This window comes from Salvelinus alpinus, chromosome 10, assembly GCF_045679555.1.
Source record: "Salvelinus alpinus chromosome 10, SLU_Salpinus.1, whole genome shotgun sequence".
NCBI lineage: Eukaryota > Metazoa > Chordata > Actinopteri > Salmoniformes > Salmonidae > Salvelinus > Salvelinus alpinus.
This window is the reverse complement of record NC_092095.1, coordinates 38,674,472-38,693,959: the sequence shown is the minus strand read 5'-3', so window position 1 is coordinate 38,693,959 and position 19,488 is coordinate 38,674,472. Positions and strand designations below refer to the sequence as shown.

Genomic DNA, 19,488 nt, shown 5'->3' with positions numbered 1-19,488 from the left:
CATTAATTCCACACAATCTATAATTAAGATCTTTAAAATCTGGCTATCGGATTTGGAGAGAGGGGGGAAAACAATTTTTTCATTGTTAGAGGAAGAGGCAGCAGATGCGCGACAGATGGTGGCATTTTACATATTTAATGTAATTAAATCATATTAACGCTTTCCCCTCCTCATAACGTGCATGTGATATGCCACTACTAGTTTTCCCATTAAGCAATTTGTCGTTGGACACTGATTATGAAGAGTATGGCTATCAAGAGGACAGATGTCATTATAATGAAAAATCTATATTTCAAATACCCTTATTTATATCAATTATTATCAATGTCACTTGCAGTAAAAATTGACATTTAAAACAAAGCATTTCTGTTGATGCCGTTCATTATCATGATCGACGACCAACAGTGCTGTAGATTTAGTTTAAAAACTGACTGTACATAATCAACATGAAATTGTTTAAGACCTACACATGAAAGCAGCTCAAAACAACCACAAACACAACCAAACACAATAAAAATGGGACGAGACAGTACAGGGAGAACTGTAGACTAGTGGTCTTTCTCAATTGTCTAGAAATATGTCCTCTCCTCGCATCCTCTCCTTCATTGCACTGATCTGAAAGAACTGACCAGGTGAAAGCAAGTCTAATGATAAGCTGCCAACATATTGTTTACACCTGACAAATCTTCTCCAATCAGATGCAGATGAAGGGAGTAGTCAGAGGAAAATGCACTTTTCTGTTTGCAATTCAGAGTGTTTGTAAATTGTTCATCCCTCCACTTCCTGCTCCTTCCATACGCTATTCAATATCATCCATCTCAATTGGTCAAAGAAGTGCTCTGTCCATCTCGATGGGTCAGAGAAGGGCTCTGTTACTTCCTACTTTCCTCTGGTTCGTCTGCCACCTTCTTCTGGCGCTCCCTCTCTCGTTTCATCTCTTTCAGCTCCCGTCTGTACTTCCGCTCGATGAATCGCTTCTGATGAGCCATAATAAAAGAGAGACATAATAAAAGAGAGATGGACCAAGGAAAATATAAAAGACAGAGAGGAATTAAGAGAGAGAGACAAGGTCAGTATATGACCGATAGAGGACAGTGATTAGTATAGTGTTTAGCATGTGTTGACATTGTAATGTACACGTACTCCTACATGTTGTCATTTTAGTTATAATTCGTGAAACACTGCAAACATTACTAGCACTGAATGGCCCTAGTACCTCATTATTTCCCTTCCTAATATTAGCAAAATAACATGGAATTCGACAGGCTTCATTTGATGTCATTGTGACGAGAATGGGATCTGATAAGCTAATTAGAACATAACATCTCCAAATGAGATCTGTAATAAAGAGAACAGAAAATGATCACTGCGTCATTGGTATTAACGTCTCAATTTAAAACTGTACCCATGGAGGGATGCCAGGTCTTCTGTGTCGAAGCATTTATGTCACAAATTTAGATTGTGTCGATTAGGATATCATGAAAGAACAACAGACAGTTTAGTCGTGTAGACCATGTTTGTTCTGTACTGTAGGTTATTCCATTCACAGATCTCACACCGGCTCTAAGATTTACAGTAGCCTTTTGACTAACTGTCTATGTGTCAAGCTCAATCAATAAAAACCCTGATGAAGGCCACGGGCCGAAATGCGTTGGTTTAAAAAATATCAATAGCATTTTTATCAACTCCCACTGTCCTCCAGGAGTTGCTTAATTTCCTCTTCACTTAAAGCTCAATCAAACACACTCTATTTAAAAGACAACTAATACTATTTGACCCCAGGTCGAATCTTTGGTCACTTCACCATGCCATGTAGTCTACAGACCATAATAACATTCTGGATCAGACCGTCTGCTAAATGACTAAAATGTAAAATGTATAGCCAAATGCCCCAACGTCTCTCTACAGCAATGAGAGTCCAACATCTAGTATAAGCAAACATATTCACTTCAACAAACAGTGAGGGATAAACTATAGTGCGATTGGCCTTAGATGACTAAGCAACACTTGATGAGCCTCAGAGAGAAAAGAAAACTACCTATTGCAGTTCAAATATGGACATCAGTGTCAGCATTCCAGTCTGGAGATGATTTAAGAGATGAGAATAACAGAGAGAGAGAGACAAAGAGCAAGAAATGCTTCTTTGGTCATTTGCATTGTTTAACATGCCGTTACATAAACAGTGTAAAGGGTCAAGAGATTGAGAGTCTTAAAACTTCTTCGGGATCGGTGTCCCTTCCATGGGACGGTTGAGCTAACGTAGGCTGATGCAATTAGCATGAGGTTGTAAGTAACAAGAACATTTCAAAGACATAGACATATCTGATGTTGGCAGAAAGCTTAAATTCTTGTTATCTAACTGCACTGTCCAATTTACAGTAGCTATTACAGGGAAAGAATACCATGCTATTGTTTGAGGAGAGTGCACAATTTTGACCATGAAGAGTTATTAATAAACAAATTAGGCACATTTGGGCAGTCTTGATACAACATTTTGAACATAAATTCAATGGTTCATTGGATCAGTCTAAAACTTTGCACATACCCTGCTGCCATCTAGTGGCCAACATATAAATTGCACATGAACTGGAATAATACATTATGGCCTTTTTCTTGCATTTCAAAGATGGTACAAAAAAAATACAAAATAACGATTGTTTTTTTCTTTGTATTATCTTTTACCAGATCTTTTGTGTTATACACTCCTACATTCCTTTCACATTTCCACAAACTTCAAAGTGTTTCCTTTCAAATGGTACCAAGAATATGCATATCCTTGCTCCCAGTCTGGCAGGAGAAGACAGAAAAGACAGCAGGGTCTCTGTGTTGTGTTGAGGTATTGCATGAAGAGACATATTGTGTAGAAAATCACCTTTGGGGAGATGTGCTTTTGCATACTGATCACCTTAGTGTTAGGCGTTAGCCCACTTAGCTTGACTTGAGTCTTTTGTTTATCGACAATCTGGTAATTCCTTTCAAGGACAGGGTTGCGACTTGCGGTCTTGAGATTCTAAATTACGTGTTTTTGGAGAGAGAAAGGAGCATGGTTTTAAGTTTGGGACCCTATCAACAATGAGACTTGTTGTGCCCCACAACGATGACACTTTTGAATGTAGCTAGCAACACTCGACTCCCTCAAGGGGTGCTGCGGAATACATACACAAACACAACACACACAGACTAAAGAACTGCATGCCTAATGAATATGGGAATCTAACACATTTAAAGCCCTACTAACGAACCAACACATTTACAGTAACCTATATCTCTCCAGCAATAAGCTTAGACTTTATTACGACTGCTCCACAATAGAGCAGACTGTGTAAACACACATCTATCACCTATAGCCCACACACACCACATCTAACTAACACTAACATTGCATCTACCCATGTACCTTTGTTGATGAGATAAGATTTCCCTATAGCCTACCTCCCTGTCTCACCAAGGTGCAAATACATAAACACACACAGAACCAGTATATCAAGATCATCCATCCCTCCAGCCATCCTCCTTATTGTTCTGTACTGTACTTGTTGTGTAGTCACACAGAGATTAAGGGTTAAGTGACAGCTGAGGAGAGAGGTTGTAGTCCCCTCCCTGCTCGCTGACAGCCAAATAGATAGAGAGGCTGCATCCCCGATTCCAATGGGGAACAGGTCAAAAGTAGTGCACTATGTAGAGAATAGGGTGTCATTTGTGAAACATTCAGAGACTATTCTTGTCGTATCCAGGAGAAGAAGAAACTGTATTGTTTAGGAAACATGCAGCTGCAGGAGAGACAGAGGATCGAACGATGTGGTGGTGATAAAGAAAAGAACGAGGGAGCAAAAGAGAGAGCGGAAGAAAGTGTGTATTAACAGATTGAGAGCATAGAGAGAGAGAAAGAGATGAAGAGAAAACAAAACTGGTTGCTCTAAAAAGGATGAGCGATGCGTTGATAAATGGTCAACTCGTCTCCCCATGTATATTTCATCTTCTCTGACCTTTCAGGGTCAAGGTATATGGGGCTGCTGGGACGCCTCTCTCCCTCCCATCTTGCCCGTCTACATGGCAGGCTCAGCTCTATCCATTTGCTCCTCCCCTCCACCTCCAGCTCTAGTTCAGGCCTTGGTTAACATTTAATTCTGCTTCGACAGATATTTTTACATTTGCCATTTTAGTCATTTAGCAGACGCTCTTATGCTGAGCGACTTACAGGAGCAATTAGGGTTAAGTGCCTTGCTCAAGGGCACATCGACAGTTTCTTTCACCTAGTTGGCTCAGGATTTGAATGAACTTTCAGTTACTGGCCCAATGTTCTTAACCGTGAGGCTACCTGCCGCCCAGAACCACCAGAGAATCTATAAAGCGAAGCATAATACTAACCTTTTAGGCCACTTTCTCTTTAATGAGCCGTCTATGTGAGGACTTAGCATGGCTCTTTTTCTCACTTCTCTACTCCTCTACTGCTGGCAGTTAACCCTCAACAACAACTGCTCCTCGGGCGCCGATGATGTAGATGTCGATTAATGCAGCCCCCCGCACCGCTCTGATTCAGATTGGTGGGTTAAATGCGGAATACACATTTTGGTTAAATGCATTCAATTGCGCAACTGGCTAGGTACCCCCTTTCCCTTTTTCCCTTTGCAGCTATGTTGCCTGTCAGGTAGGGAGGGGGGGAAGGAAAGAGGGAGGTGGGCGTGGCGTGGCGGTGGTGCCTTCGAACAAAAAGTTCAATTTCACTGAGTGGCTCGATACCCAAGAAGGCCTTAAATAAAACATGGAAATGAATCCAGACAGAAAGAAGGAAGCCCTTTGGACAGGCTGAGACATACTGTAGGTAGCTAGAGTAGGACACTAAGTGTAAGAGGAGAAAATGCGTGTGTGCCCCGAGGTTGGTCGAGTGGCTAAGGCCACGCACCCTCAGCACATTATGCATTCGCCTAGCTGCGTGGTTTCCAATCCCAGCCTCAGTGTGTTCCCTTTAATTATCTGGCTCCTAGCTCATTTCTGTCTATTCATCTCAATAAAACAATTAAAATACAAAAATATATATGGAAAAGAGTGCCATTGATATTTTAAGTATAGATTGTGTACCGATATTGCATTTTAAAAGCTTGTTATATTAAATGAAGTGCTCTTAATATAGATCATGTGAATTCAATAAATCTGACTTGGTAAAGTGCAAAAATTCAGCATTTTTACATGTACAATCTGTGGCATCTAGGAAGATTTTAACCCACTTAACTCCAACATTTATCCAAGTTTTCACCATCATTGTAAAGCCCTAGTTATTTTGTGGCTCTGACAAAGTTCTTTCTGAAGATTATTATTATTATTATTATTATTTAATGTGATTAGTGATTCATTTTCGTCTGCTCTCATTTTAAGGTCAACCCTGTTATGTGAACTGAACTCTATTTAATATAGTGAATTTATTCCTTTAAATTTTTTTTACTATTTTTAGCCATTGTCTGCTGGGAAACTGAGTGGGTCGAGCATAACACGTCAATCCTGTGAAGCTTGCATTCAATTGACACTCCCTGCTGCACACAAACAGCTTCCATTCCCCCTGTTACAAGGTGATTTATGGCTGATTTCAAATGAAATTGTCAAGCCTGTTATGGTCAACCCTGTTACTTTTTTTGGCACTTAAATAGACACTTTTTTATTTAACCTCTTGAGATGGGAACACATGTTTTTTATGAAGTTCAACATGTTCTCTTTATGACACAATGTTAAAGGTGAAATCATAATTATTATTTTTACTAAGTTACACTTCTCAAACGACAACAAATTGGTGGAACGACCTATAGTTAAATGCATTCAATGCTCAATACAATAAAACTACCGATGATGAATCAAATGATGCACACAGTAGAGCCAGTTAGTGTTGGTATAGAAATAAAGGAATAAAGGCCCCCGGCAAACACATGCGAGACAATATGATCACACTATTGAAATCTCATCTAAGATACATTTCAATGGCATTTCAGATACATTTTCAACTTACAAATGGCAAATATATTAAACTTGAACGCTCAAATGAAAGTTGGATCCTCAATACAGAAGAGTTAAGATTTATGACTACACTCCTTTTCTACCCTCATTATCTGTGGAATAATATGTCCTGTGATCCCTGGGTGTTACCGGGGTGTAAACAGACAGAACACAAGACAGTCCACTCCCAACTACAGATCCCCCTTTAAATGCAGATACACTGGCTTCGTCCCAAATAGCACCTGATATAGTGCACTAATTTTGACCAGAGTATCCCTCATTTACTCAAGTGTTTCCTTTACTTTGGTAGCTACCTGTACATTTCCCCATTTATTAAAGGGACACTGTTTGATCATTGTACATCCATAATTGGGCCCCTAACACATAGATATGATCCATGCTAGTAGGGAGTAAGCGCTTTGGGAGACTTCAGTCATAACCTGGACAAACGTTGGCTATGTTCAAAAGTCTTGAGAAGTTTTTAAATGTCCCACCTGTACTGTAGGGAGACGTCTCTCTCACAGGAGGTAGCTAGCCTTATTAATAGAGGAAACAACTGTTCAACACAGTTTGTTCTGAAGGAAGAGGAGGCTTGCAGGGGTTTAGTGCCATGCTGAAGGGCACATCAGCAGGCGATGGTATCAAGGAGGATGCTAGCAATCCTACAGTTGGAGGCTCATTCCAGTTGTCGGCTCATCCGTCGGAGCTGCGTTTCAAACCGGCAACCCTTTGGTTGACCAGAGCTTAAAAAGACAAGTAGCCAAGAGTAACAATGTCCACGGATCAGTCCTGAATGAATCGTGAGAAAGTTAGACGCACAAATATCATACCCCACCAAAAATGTTAACCTCCCCTGTTATTATAATGGTGTTAGCATGTCTTGGGGGTATGATATTTGTGCGTCTAACTTTCTCACTCATCTCTATTCATGATTAATTCAGAACTATCCGTAATCATGGTAGCATCCACATTAATGTAGAGGTGTTTAGGAACATTATATTCTTGTTTACAATAAAAGTGAATCCAAAATGACACAATACATTATTTACCATTAATTTCTATTGGGCAGAAAATAATATTAAACACAACCAAAACAAACAGCAAATGCATCCAACAAGTTTGTAGAGTTACAAGCTTGAAGTAATCCTTGCATGCTAGGAATATGTGACCAAATACTAAACTTTTGACTAATTTAATGTGAATTTGTCCAAATACTTTTGGACCCCTAAAATGTGGGGACTATGTACAAAAAGTGTTGTAGTTTTTAAACGGTTCACACGATCTGGATGAAAATACCCTCTAATTAAAGATGAGTCTGCACTTTAACCTCAGTCATTGTATCATCACAAATCCAAAGTGCTGGAGTACAGAGCAGAACAACAACAAAATTGTTGCTGTTCAAATACTTTTGGAGCTCAATGTACAGTATCTATAATTGGGCCCCCAACACAGAGAAATGACTGACCCTGGTAATGAGCAAATATTTAGGTCATAACCTGAACAAACTATGGCTGTGTTCAAAAGTCTTGAGGAGTCCGAGAAGTTTTTAAATGTCTCAGCCGTACGGTAGGGAGATGTCGGTGGGGCTCACTCTCTCCCAGGAGGTAGCTAGCTTTATTAAGGATAGGAAACAACAGTCCAACAAAGCCCTGGGCCGCATCCCCTATATAAAGGTAGTGCACTATATAATAGTGCATAGGGTGCCATTTGGGATGCTGTCCTGGACAGTTTCTACTGTCTGAAGGAGTGAGAAGAAGAGGCTTCGCAGGAGAGAGATGATTTTAAATGAACTGACCTTTTCAGGATGCATTGCTAATCTAGCCACTTGAAATTGCAATTGATGAGGGAAATGTTAATTTACTAGCAATGAGCATCTATCAATCATTATGACAGGGGGATTACACAGGGGAGAGAGAATGGAGATAATTAAGGATGGGAGGAAGACTCAAAAAAAGGAGAGAGAGGGGAAGAGAGATAGGGAGGGGGGAGGAAGAGGTAAAGGGAAAGAGATTTTCTTCTCTACGCCTCAAATGACAAGAGGGGGAGCGAGGTAGGGGGGGTTGTAAAAAACAACACCGTAAGACACTAATGTTCCATAAAAGCGAGGGTTTGAAGGCCCAAACCGTATCAAACACAGGCCGCTAAGGGCCTCATTTACAGGACAAACCAAATAAAAGCTTTGACCTTCTCAACTTCCTACAGGCCTGCTTCCTCCTTCCTCCAGCAAGGCTAACTCCACCCATCTACCCGGTAATTAGTTTCAGTGAAGACAGACAAATTGTACTGTTTGATTAATGTGTTGCTGGTCGGCGCGGACAACACTGGTTCAGTCCTAAACCACACTAACTCACCACACACACTACCCACCTCTCAATGTATACACACTATTGCATTAGCCATGCACATACATACACAGGTGCTCCGGAGGAGGAGGATAGGTGATGATGATGATGGGGATAACTTTCAGATCAGGAACTGAGAGCATGTAATTGTGTTTTACCTGGCAGTGAATGACGCATGGTTATTAATGCTAAAACGTTTATAGATTGTGCTGTTTAATGTGCTGTTTAAAGTGCTGTTTAATGACAAACGGCCAAAAACTAAAGCAGCGTGAGGCTAGAAGTGAGTCGCAAATGGCTACCCTCTGGTTAAACATAGGGCTCTGAATAAGCTGCATACCAAATTACACCCTATGCCCTAAAGGGCGAGTCAACAACTTCCACTACACAGCTTAAGGACCGGGGCCATGCTCAACACAATAGTTTTTTTGTCTCACAGCCTCACACACAAACCAAGGCCTATTCTTATTATGTCCTTTTATCTATTAGCTAAATACACTACACAAAGAAGAGACTTCAACATGGTCCTCCAAGGCTATTAGCATGGAAGAAGGCTCTTAGCTGCAGTTAGCTTAGCATTCATGGCCCACAATGCAGGAGGGTCAAGGTCACATGCTAGCTGTTCTCTGGACTAGCACTTCAAAACAGTCTAATTCTCCGTATCCACCAGATAGCCGACAGCACAGTCCACCACTCTCCGGCAGCCATTAACCTTTTTTAAAATGTTTAAACAAAGTGAATTTCAAAAAGACACCAAAGAAAGTTATACTGTTGAAGTCGGAAGTTTGCATACACCTTAGCCAAATACATTTAAACTCAGTATTACAGAGTTCCTGACACTTAATCCTCGTAAAAAATTCCTGTCTTAGGTCAGTTAGGATCACCACTTTATTTTAAGAATGTGAAATGTCAGAATAATAATAGAGAGAATGATTTATTTCAGCTTTTATTTCTTTCATCACATTCCCAGTGTGTCAGAAGTTTACATACGCTCAATTAGTATTTGGTAGCATTGACTTTAAATTGTTTAACTTGGGTCAAACGTTTTCGGGTAGCCTTCCACAAGCTTCCCACAATAAGTTGGGTGAATTTTGGCCCATTCCTCCAGGCAGAGCTGGTGTAACTGAGTCAGGTTTGTAGGCCTCCTTGCTCACACATGCTTTTTCAGTTCTGCCCACACATTTTCTATAGGATTGAGGACAGGGCTTGTGATGTCCACTCCAATACCTTGACTTTGTTGTCCTTAAGCCATTTTGCCACAACTTTGGAAGTATGCTTGGGGTCATTGTCCATTTGGAAGACCCAATTGCGACCAAGCTTTAACTTCCTGACTGATGTCTTGGGATGTTGCCTCAATATATCCACATAACCTTCCTTCCTTATGATGCCATCTATTTTGAGAAGTGCACCAGTCCCTCCTGCATCAAAGCACCCCCACAACATGATGCTGCCACCCCTGTGTTTCACGGTTTGGATTTCTCCCAAAATTACGATCTTTGTCCCCATGTGCAGTTTCAAACCGTAGTCTGGCTTTTTTATGGCGGTTTTGGAGAAGTGGCTTCTTCCTTGCTGAGTGGCCTTTCAGGTTATGTCGATATATAACTCGTTTTACTGTGGATATAGATACTTTTGTACCTCTTTCCTCCAGCATCTTCACAAGGTCCTTTGCTGTTGTTCTGGGATTGATTTGCAACTTTTGCACCAAAGTACGTTCATCTCTAGGAGACAGAACGCGTCTCGTTCCTGAGCGGTATGACTGCTGCGTGGTCCCATGGTGTTTATACTTGCGTACCATTGTTTGTACAGATGAACGTGGTACCTTCAGGCATTTGGAAATTTCTCCCAAGGATGAACCAGACTTGTGGAGGTCTACAATTCTTTTCATGAGGTCTTGGCTGATTTCTTTTGATTTTCCCATGATGTAAAGCAAAGAGGCACTGAGTTTGAAGGTAGGCCTTGAAACACATCCATAGGTACACCTCCAATTGACTCAAATTATGTAATTTAGCCTATTAGAAGCTTCCAAAGCCATGACATCATTTTCTGGAATTTTCCAAGCTGTTTAAAGGCACAATCAACTTAGTGGATGTAAACTTCTGACCCACTGGAATTGTGATACAGTGAATTATAAGTGAAATAATCTGTCTGTAAACAATTGTTGGAAAAATTACTTCTGTCATGCACAAAGTAGATGTCCTAACCGACTTGCCAAAACTATAGTTTGTTAACAAGAGATTTGTGGAGTGGTTGAAAAACAGGTTTTCATGACTCCAACCTAAGTGTATGTAAACTTCCGACTTCAACTGTAGGCTATTTGTGACGCGTTTACACATGTAATGGTGGATCCAACTTCTTCAAATGACTGGACAGACCAATGTACATCAAATCAAATTTTATTGGTCATATACACATGGTTAGCAGATGTTAGTGCTAGTGTAGCGAAATGCTTGTGCTTCTAGTTCCGACAGTGCAGTAATATCTATCAAGTAATCAAAGAATTCCCCAACAACTTTCTAATACACACAAATCTAAAGGGGTGAATGAGAATATGCACATATAAGTATATGGATGAGCGATGGCCGAACGTCACAGGCAAGGTGCAATAGAAGGTATACAATACAGTAGATTCATGTGATATGAGTAATGTAAGATATGTAAACATTATTAAAGTGGCATTATTTAAAGTGGCATTGTTTAAAGTGACTAGTGATCCATTTATTAAAGTGTCCAGTGATTGGGTCTCAATGTAGGCAGCAGCCTCTCTGAGTTAGTGATTGCTGTTTAGCAGTCTGATGGCCTTGAGTCTCTCGGTCCCAGCTTTGATGTACCTGTACTGACCTCGCCTTCTGGATGATAGCGGTGTGAACAGGCAGTGGCTTGGGTGGTTGTTGTTCTTGATGATCTTTTTGGCCTTCCTGTGACATTGGGTGCTGTTGGTGTCATGGAGGGCAGGTAGTTTGCCACTGGTGATCAGTTGTGCAGACCACACACTCTCTAGAGAGCCTTGCGGTTGAGGGCAGTGCAGTTGCCGTATCAGGCTGTGATACAGCCCGACAGGATGCTCTCGATTGTGCATCTGTAAAAGTTTGTCAGGGTTTTGGGTGACAAGCCAAATTTCTTCAGCCTCCTGAGGTTGAAGAGGCGCCTTCTTCCCCACACTGTCTGTGTGGGTGGACCATTTCAGTTTGTCTGTGATATGTACGCCCAAAACATTGGCAGCCATTTATATTTTTTCTATAGACAAAGCTAGGGCTTATTAAACATACAAGATGTAGTGGTGGTTAGAAATGACTCTTCTTCAAACAACTTATATTTCTCGAGCGTGTCCATAGCAGCCCCCATCGCCGCCTGTTGGATACTGGATTGAAAGGGAGAAAAATTCATAAATAAAATAGAGAGAAAGACAGACAAGAAAAAAGGTCTTAAGCATATTCAAAACATCCTTTTCATATGCTGTAGTCTGAGAGCAGGCCAAAGACAGAGGATTATATAAAAAAGTTTCTTTACCCCAAAGCCCATTTTTCCTCCTAACAATCCCAGGTAGCTAGCACCATGCATACATCTTACAGAGGTAGCTAAGCCTTTGGGCCAGGCACTGTTTACCGTACCGCTCTCAGTATATATTATATTATGCATTATGTGATCATAGCCAAGAGGCAGGGGGGTAGTGGGGCTTAAAATTCAGTAAATATAAAAACAGTAAGCTGGGTAGAGATACTATGGAGGGGACAAAGTTATCACCAGCTTAGAGGCAGAGAGCTCTTTCAAGGGGGCCAAGGAGAGGGATTTCCAATGCAGAGGGTTGAGAGATGTTTGATGCATTTCCGTTTTATTCCTCCTAAGCTGAGCCAAAAGGTTTTATCTCTTATGCTCTCCTCCACCCTGAAAGGGCCTTCCTTCATGCAGCGATTCACACTTGCTTTACCCTAGGCTTCTTCACAAAAGCCCTCCCCACCCCGTACGCCCTGTTCCTGTGAAGAGACAGATCACAGGTAGAACCAAACCAAACCCCACTTAGCCCCGGAGAGAGTCTGCATCCCAAATGGCACCCTATTCCCTTTATAGTGCACTACTTTTGACCAGAGCTATACGACCACAGCCCTATTGGCCCTGGTCAAAGTAATATACTATATAGGGAACAGGGTGCCAATTGGGACACAACCGGAGGGACTCACTGTGTGCCGTCTATCTTCACAGCTAGCCCTAGATATAGTCCAGGGTGTGAGTAAAGGAAGGCTTAGTGTCCGCAAGCCGCACTAATTCCGTAGACCAGAGCTAAGCTATCTCCAGAGAGAGACGCACTCTGTGCGGTCTCTCACTCTTCGTCACAGGGCATTTCCCCTCTTCAAAGTGATGTTGTTTCTATAATATTAATTATGTCAATGCAATAATTAATCGATTAATTTTCATTCTGCATAATGTTGCTATCAATAGAACAGCCACTGAAAGCTTAATTGCTTTAATAAACACTATCAATAAAAAATGGCCATTATTTCTAGAGCCCATTAGCCGTGCATTGAGCAGAGCGGAGCACACTAAGGAATGCGTCCCAAATGCCACCTTATTCCCATTATAGTGCATTACTTTGGACCAGGGTTCCATGGGGAATAGGGTCCCATTTGAGTTGCATGCTAACTCTGCCTATTGGCTGGGTGCTGTGGGTCTACATACCTTGGGCCCCTGCCACAGCCTATCCTCTCTTCTTTGAAATACACAGCCACAGTGTAGGTCCGCGCGTGAGACGGCCCGGCCCCACTGTCTGCAAGGTCCTGCAACAAACAGATGAAAAGAAGAGTGGGATGAGTGAGGGAGAGGACAAGAGAGAGAAATAATATGAGAATGCTCAAGGACACTAGACGTTGGTATTGTCCTTCTGGAAAATAACAAAAATAAAGCCAGACAGAGAGAGAGAAAGATAGAGAAGACAGGACAAAGTGAGAGAGAGGAAAAGAGAGAGAAGAGAGAGACAGATATATAGAAAGATAGATAGAGAGAAAGATGGAGAGAGGCACCCTGAGCTGGAGAAGAGGTTTGATTCATCTGAGGGACATATACACAGCATATAGTCCACCATCATCTCTGAATGGGAAGAAGATGTGTGTTCCACTGCTACAAATTGTACACGTCGGGAGGAGGGATAAAGTAAAGACACAAGAGAAAGACAATGCCCCATCAAACTTTGGTGTTGTGTAGAAATATGTGAGAAAGCAGCACACTCAGGGAGAAAGACAAGGGAAATATCATATTCATATCATATAAAACATTTAAAAATACATTTAACAGCACCCATTTTGGTTAGATTTCAGCAGGGGGAAGCAAGAACAAGTAAACAAACAACACTTGTAGATGTCAAAAATGTTAACATTAGCATAAACCACACAGACACAAAACACCCAGGGTTTTGAGGACCCTAAATTATTAACAGCCAATTTACTATATTACTTTCAGGAAAGCTATTCATTTTTAATGCAATGTGGTCACTTATGTCACTTTATCAATAATTAAATCCTATTTCTCACTTACAAATGAAGAGGCCTGTGGCATGTTCCAAACAAATACTAACTGTTCCTCTGTGCTTCAGAATTTGAAACCAAACAGACAGAAAAACTGAAAAGTAGCATAAACCAAAGAAAACTTTGCAATATGGGAAGCATTAGGGAGGCTGTCAGTTCCAAGCAGCACACACGTACCGTACAGACAGACAAACATACTGAATATACTGAACAAAAACATAAACACAACATGTAAAGTGTTGGTCACATGTTTCATGAGCTGAAATAAAAAATCCCCGAAATTCTCCATACGCACAAAAAGTGCATCTCTCTCAAATTTTGTGCACACATTTGTTTACATCCCTGTAAGTGTGAATTTCTCCTTTGCCAGGATAATCCATCCACATGACAGGCGTGGCATGTCAAGAAGCGGATTAAACAGCATGATCATTACACAGGTGCACCTTGTGCTGGAGACAATAAAAGGCCACTAAAATTCGCAGCTTTATGACACAACACACTGCCACAGACATCTCAAGTTTAGAAGGAGTGCGAAATTGGCATGCTGACTGCAGGAATATCCACCAGAGCTTTGCAAGGGCAACTAATGTTGCCATCACGGTTGACAACTCCATTGTGTCCTCCTCCCAGAGCGCTAAGAACCTTGGCGTGATCCTGGACAACACCCTGTCGTTCTCAACTAACATCAAGGCGGTGGCCCGTTCCTGTAGGTTCATGCTCTACAACATCCGCAGAGTACGACCCTGCCTCACACAGGAAGCGGCGCAGGTCCTAATCCAGGCACTTGTCATCTCCCGTCTGGATTACTGCAACTCGCTGTTGGCTGGGCTCCCTGCCTGTGCCATTAAACCCCTACAACTCATCCAGAACGCCGCAGCCCGTCTGGTGTTCAACCTCCCCAAGTTCTCTCACGTCACCCCACTCCTCCGCTCTCTCCACTGGCTTCCAGTTGAAGCTCGCATCCGCTACAAGACCATGGTGCTTGCCTACGGAGCTGTGAGGGGAACGGCACCTCAGTACCTCCAGGCTCTGATCAGGCCCTACACCCAAACAAGGGCACTGCGTTCATACACCTCTGGCCTGCTCGCCTCCCTACCACTGAGGAAGTACAGTTCCCGCTCAGCCCAGTCACAACTGTTCGCTGCTCTGGCCCCCCAATGGTGGAACAAACTCCCTCACGACGCCAGGACAGCGGAGTCAATCACCACCTTCCGGAGACACCTGAAACCCCACCTCTTTAAGGAATACCTAGGATAGGATAAAGTAATCCTTCTCACCCCCCCCTTTAAAAGATTTAGATGCACTATTGTAAAGTGGCTGTTCCACTGGATGTCATAAGGTGAATGCACCAATTTGTAAGTCGCTCTGGATAAGAGCGTCTGCTAAATGACTTAAATGTAAAATGTAAATGTAATGTTAATTTCTCTACCATAAACCGCCTCCAATGTTGTTTTAGAGAATTTGGCAGTACATCCAACCGGCCTCACAACCGCAGACCAACGTTGTGAACAGAGTTCCCCATGGTGGAGGTGGGGTTATAGCATGTGCAGGCATATTCTATGGACAATGAAAACAACTGCATTTTATAGATGGCAATTTTAATGCACAAAAATACTGTGACGAGATCCTGAGGACCACTTTTTTGGGGGGGGGTATCTGTGAACAAAAGATACATATGTGTGCACAGTCATGTGAAATCCATAGATTAGGGTTAATGAATTCATTCCAATTGACTGATTTCCTCACTGTAATTCAGTAAAATTTATGAAATTGTTGCTTGTTGCGTTAATATTTTTATTCAGTATATAATATGTGTGTTTGTGTTGATTTGATGGATCCCAGGACTCAGGCAATTGTTACTGAGTAGATTGCCCTGCATAAATATATACAGCACCTGTCAAGTTTGGACACACCTGCTCATTCAATATTTTTTCTTAATTTTTACTATTTTCTACATTGTAGAATAATAGCGAAGACATCAAAACTATGAAATAACACATATGGAATCATGTAGTAACCAAAAAAGTGTTAAACAAATCAAAATATATTTTAGATTCTTCAAAGTAGCCACTCTGCCTTGATGACAGCATTGCACACACTTGGCATTCTCTCAACCAGCCTCACCTGGAATGCTTTTCCAACAGTCTTGAAGGAGTTCCCACATATGCGAAGCACTTGTTGGCTGCTTTTCCTTCACTCTGCGGTCCAACTCATCCCAAACCATCTCAATTGGATTGAAGTCTGGTGATTGTGCAGGCCAGGTCATCTGATGCAGCACTCCAACACTCTGCTTCTTGGTTAAATAGCCCTTACACAGCCTGGAGGTGTGTTGGGTCATTGTCCTGTTGAAAAACAAATTATAGTCCCACTAAGCGCAAACCAGATGGGAACTCTGTGAAGCATTTATTTGGGCTGCAATTTCTTTGGCTGGTATCTCTAATGAACTTATCCTCTGCAGCAGAGGTAACTCTGGGTCTTCCTTTCCTGTGGCGGTCCTCATGAGAGCAAGTTTCATCATAGTGATTGATGTTTTTTTGCGACTGCACTTGAAGAAACTTTTAAAGATCTTGAAATTTTCCAGATTGACTGACCTTCATGTCTTAAGGTATTGATGGACTGTCATTTCTCTTTGCTTATTTGAACTGTTCTTTCCATAATATGGACTTGGTATTTTACCAAATAGGGCTATCTTCTGTATATCACCCTTACCTTGTCACAACACAACTGATTAGATCAAACACATTAAGAAGGAAAGAAATTCCACAAATTAACAAGGCACACCTGTTAATTGAAATCCATTCCAGGTGACTACCTCATGAAGCTGGTTGAGAGAAGGCCAAGAGTGTGCAAAGCTGTCATCAACGCAAAGGCTGGCTACTTTGAAGAATCTCAAATATAAAATATATTGTGATTTGTTAAACACTTATGTTTACTCCATGATTCCATATGTGTTATTTCACATATGAAAATAGAAAAAATAAAGAAAAACCCTTGAATGAGTAGGTGCGAACAAACTTTCGACAGGTACTGTACTATGAATGAATGAAAATGCAGGCAGATAGACAAAGTACAGTACAAACACAGTGCGTGCCTATCTCTCAGGCTCTTAGAGTCTGTAGTAGTGGCCACAGACTGTCAAGTTCTCTGTACAGCTAGTGATGGGGCCTAGAACACTCTGTGTGACTCTCCATTTCACTTCATGCTAAAAGCACACTTTAAAAAAGCTTGCCGACTTGGACACATTTTCCTGTCTAAGAGGAGAGTGGAATTTTTGTGTGTGTGAGTGTGTGGGTGCGAAAGTGTGTTGGGATTCAATGGGATGCACTTCATACCAATTGCCCCTTGTATCTGTACTCATGACCTCATGTAGAGAGCTGGATCAGGGTGAGGGGTCATGGTTGTCTAGGTGACTAACGGTGTGCCAAAATGACACCGTATTCCCTATATATTACCCATAAGGATTTTGGTAGCACACTATAAAGTGCATTCCGAAAGTATTCAGACCCTTTGACTTTTTCCACAGTTTATTACGTTACATCGTTATTCTAAAATTGATTCAATATAATTTCTACAAACAAATTCTACATAATGTATTCATGTATATATAAAAAATACATATCATATTTACATGAATATTCAGACCCTTTACTCAGTACTTTGTTACAAGCTCGGCACACCTGTATTTGGGGAGTTTCTCACATTCTTTGCAGATCCTCTCAAGTTCTGTCAGGTTGGATGAGGAACGTCTCTCTACAGCTATTTTCAGGTCTTTCCAGAGATGTTTGATCAGGTTCAAGTCCGGGCTCTGGCTAGGTCACTCAAGGACATTCAGAGACTTGTCCCGAAGCCAGTCCTGCATTCTCTTGGCTGTGTGCTTAGAGTTGATGTCCTGTTGGAAGGTCAACCTTCGCCCCAGTCTAAGGTCCTGAGCTCTCTAGAGCAGGTGTTCAACATCGATCTCTCTGTACTTTGCTCCATTCATCTTCCCTCGATCCTGACTAGTCTCCCAGTCCCTGCCGCTGAAAAACATCCCCACAGCAAGATTCTGCCAATATGCCTTAACCGTAGAAGATGGTGCCAGGTTTCCTCCTGACGTGACGCTTGGCATTCAGGCCAAAGAGTTCAATCTTGGTTTCATCAGAGCAGAGAATCTTGTTTCGCATAGTTCGAGAGTTCTTTAGGTGCCTTTTGGCTGTGCTGCAGAGATGGTTGTCCTTCTGGAAGGTTCTCCCATCTCCACAGAGGAACTCTAGAGCTCTGTCAGAGTGACCATCAGGTTCTTGCTCACCTCCCTGACCAAGGCCCTTCTCCCACGATTGCTCAGTTTGGCCGGGTGCCCAGCTCTAGGAAGAGTCTTGGTGGTTCCAAACGTATTCCATTTAAGAATGATAGAGGCCACTGTGTTCTTGGGGACCTTCAATGCTGCAGAAATGTTTTGGTAACCGTCCCCAGATCTGTGCCCTTGACACAATCCTGTGTCGTAGCTCTACAGACAATTCCTTCGACCTCATGACTTTAGTTTTTCTCTGACATGCACTTTCAACTGTGGGACCTTACATAAACAGGTGTGTGCCTTTCCAATCAATTGTAGAAACCTCTCAAGGATGATCAATGGAAACAGGGTGCACCTGAGCTCAATTTTGAGTCTCATAGCAAAGGGTCTGATTACTTATATAAATAACGTTTTTCTGTTGATAATTTTTTATAAATTTGACCCAAAAAAATAAACTGTTTTCACTCTGTCATTATGGGGTATTGTGTGTAGATTGATGAGAATTTTTTTATTTCATCAATTTTAGAATAAAGCTTTAACGTAACAAAATGTGGAAAAAGTCAAGGTGCCTGAAGACTTTCTGATTGCACTGTATACTGTAGATAATTTGGTGCATTTTGGGACACGGCCCATGTCAGTCTTTAAAAGTGGTGGTTGGTTGGTTACATTCCAGTCTGCATGGGCTCATTATGGAAGTCTCAGAACCCTTCCTTAGAAACACTATCAAACTGCGTTCCAAATCGAGCCCGAGCCCATGGGTGTTGGTTACATTGGTGTCTACCTAGGGAGTAGGGACTAACGGTTAGATTTTAAATGTAGTATCACTGTTCACATAAGGCTCTGTTTATACCAGTGGTATGCAAATCTTACCCTACGAGGTCCGGACTACTGCCGTTTTCTTCTGTTGTACCTGATCATTAATTGCACCAACCTGGGATCCCGGGTTTAAATCAGTCCCTGATTAGAAGGGAATAATGAAAAGCAGTGGAACTGGATTTGAGGTCCAGATTTGAATTAGATGGTCCTGGTTCCGGGTGAGGAGTCATCAATGTCAAGTTGACCAGGTCAATCTCTACCAGGGTTGTGGTAGGTTACATTCCAGTCTGCACTAGAATTCTCAGAGTGAAGGTCTCACCCTACTCCAACAAACACACACCTAGATTATTGGGTGATATGTTTGAATGAAGGAAATCAATAGTGTTTCTACTGTGACCACTGCAGTCCGTAATATACTACCCCTGGTGAGGAGTTTGCTAACACTGTAGTGCCAAAGCTTAAAGGGCCAATCTGCGATTGTGACATCCATTTTTGGACTTTCAAATGAATGATATACAACCATTGATTCTTGAAGAATATGACCTATAAATATCTCATGATTTAG

The 19,488-nt window shown here is 41.7% G+C and overlaps 1 pseudogene; it reads right to left on the bottom strand.

The window, feature by feature from the left end:
* Positions 1 to 820: 820 nt before the first annotated feature.
* Positions 821 to 19,488, bottom strand: part of LOC139532047 (ribonuclease 3-like) — a 146,544-nt pseudogene continuing 127,876 nt past the window's right edge.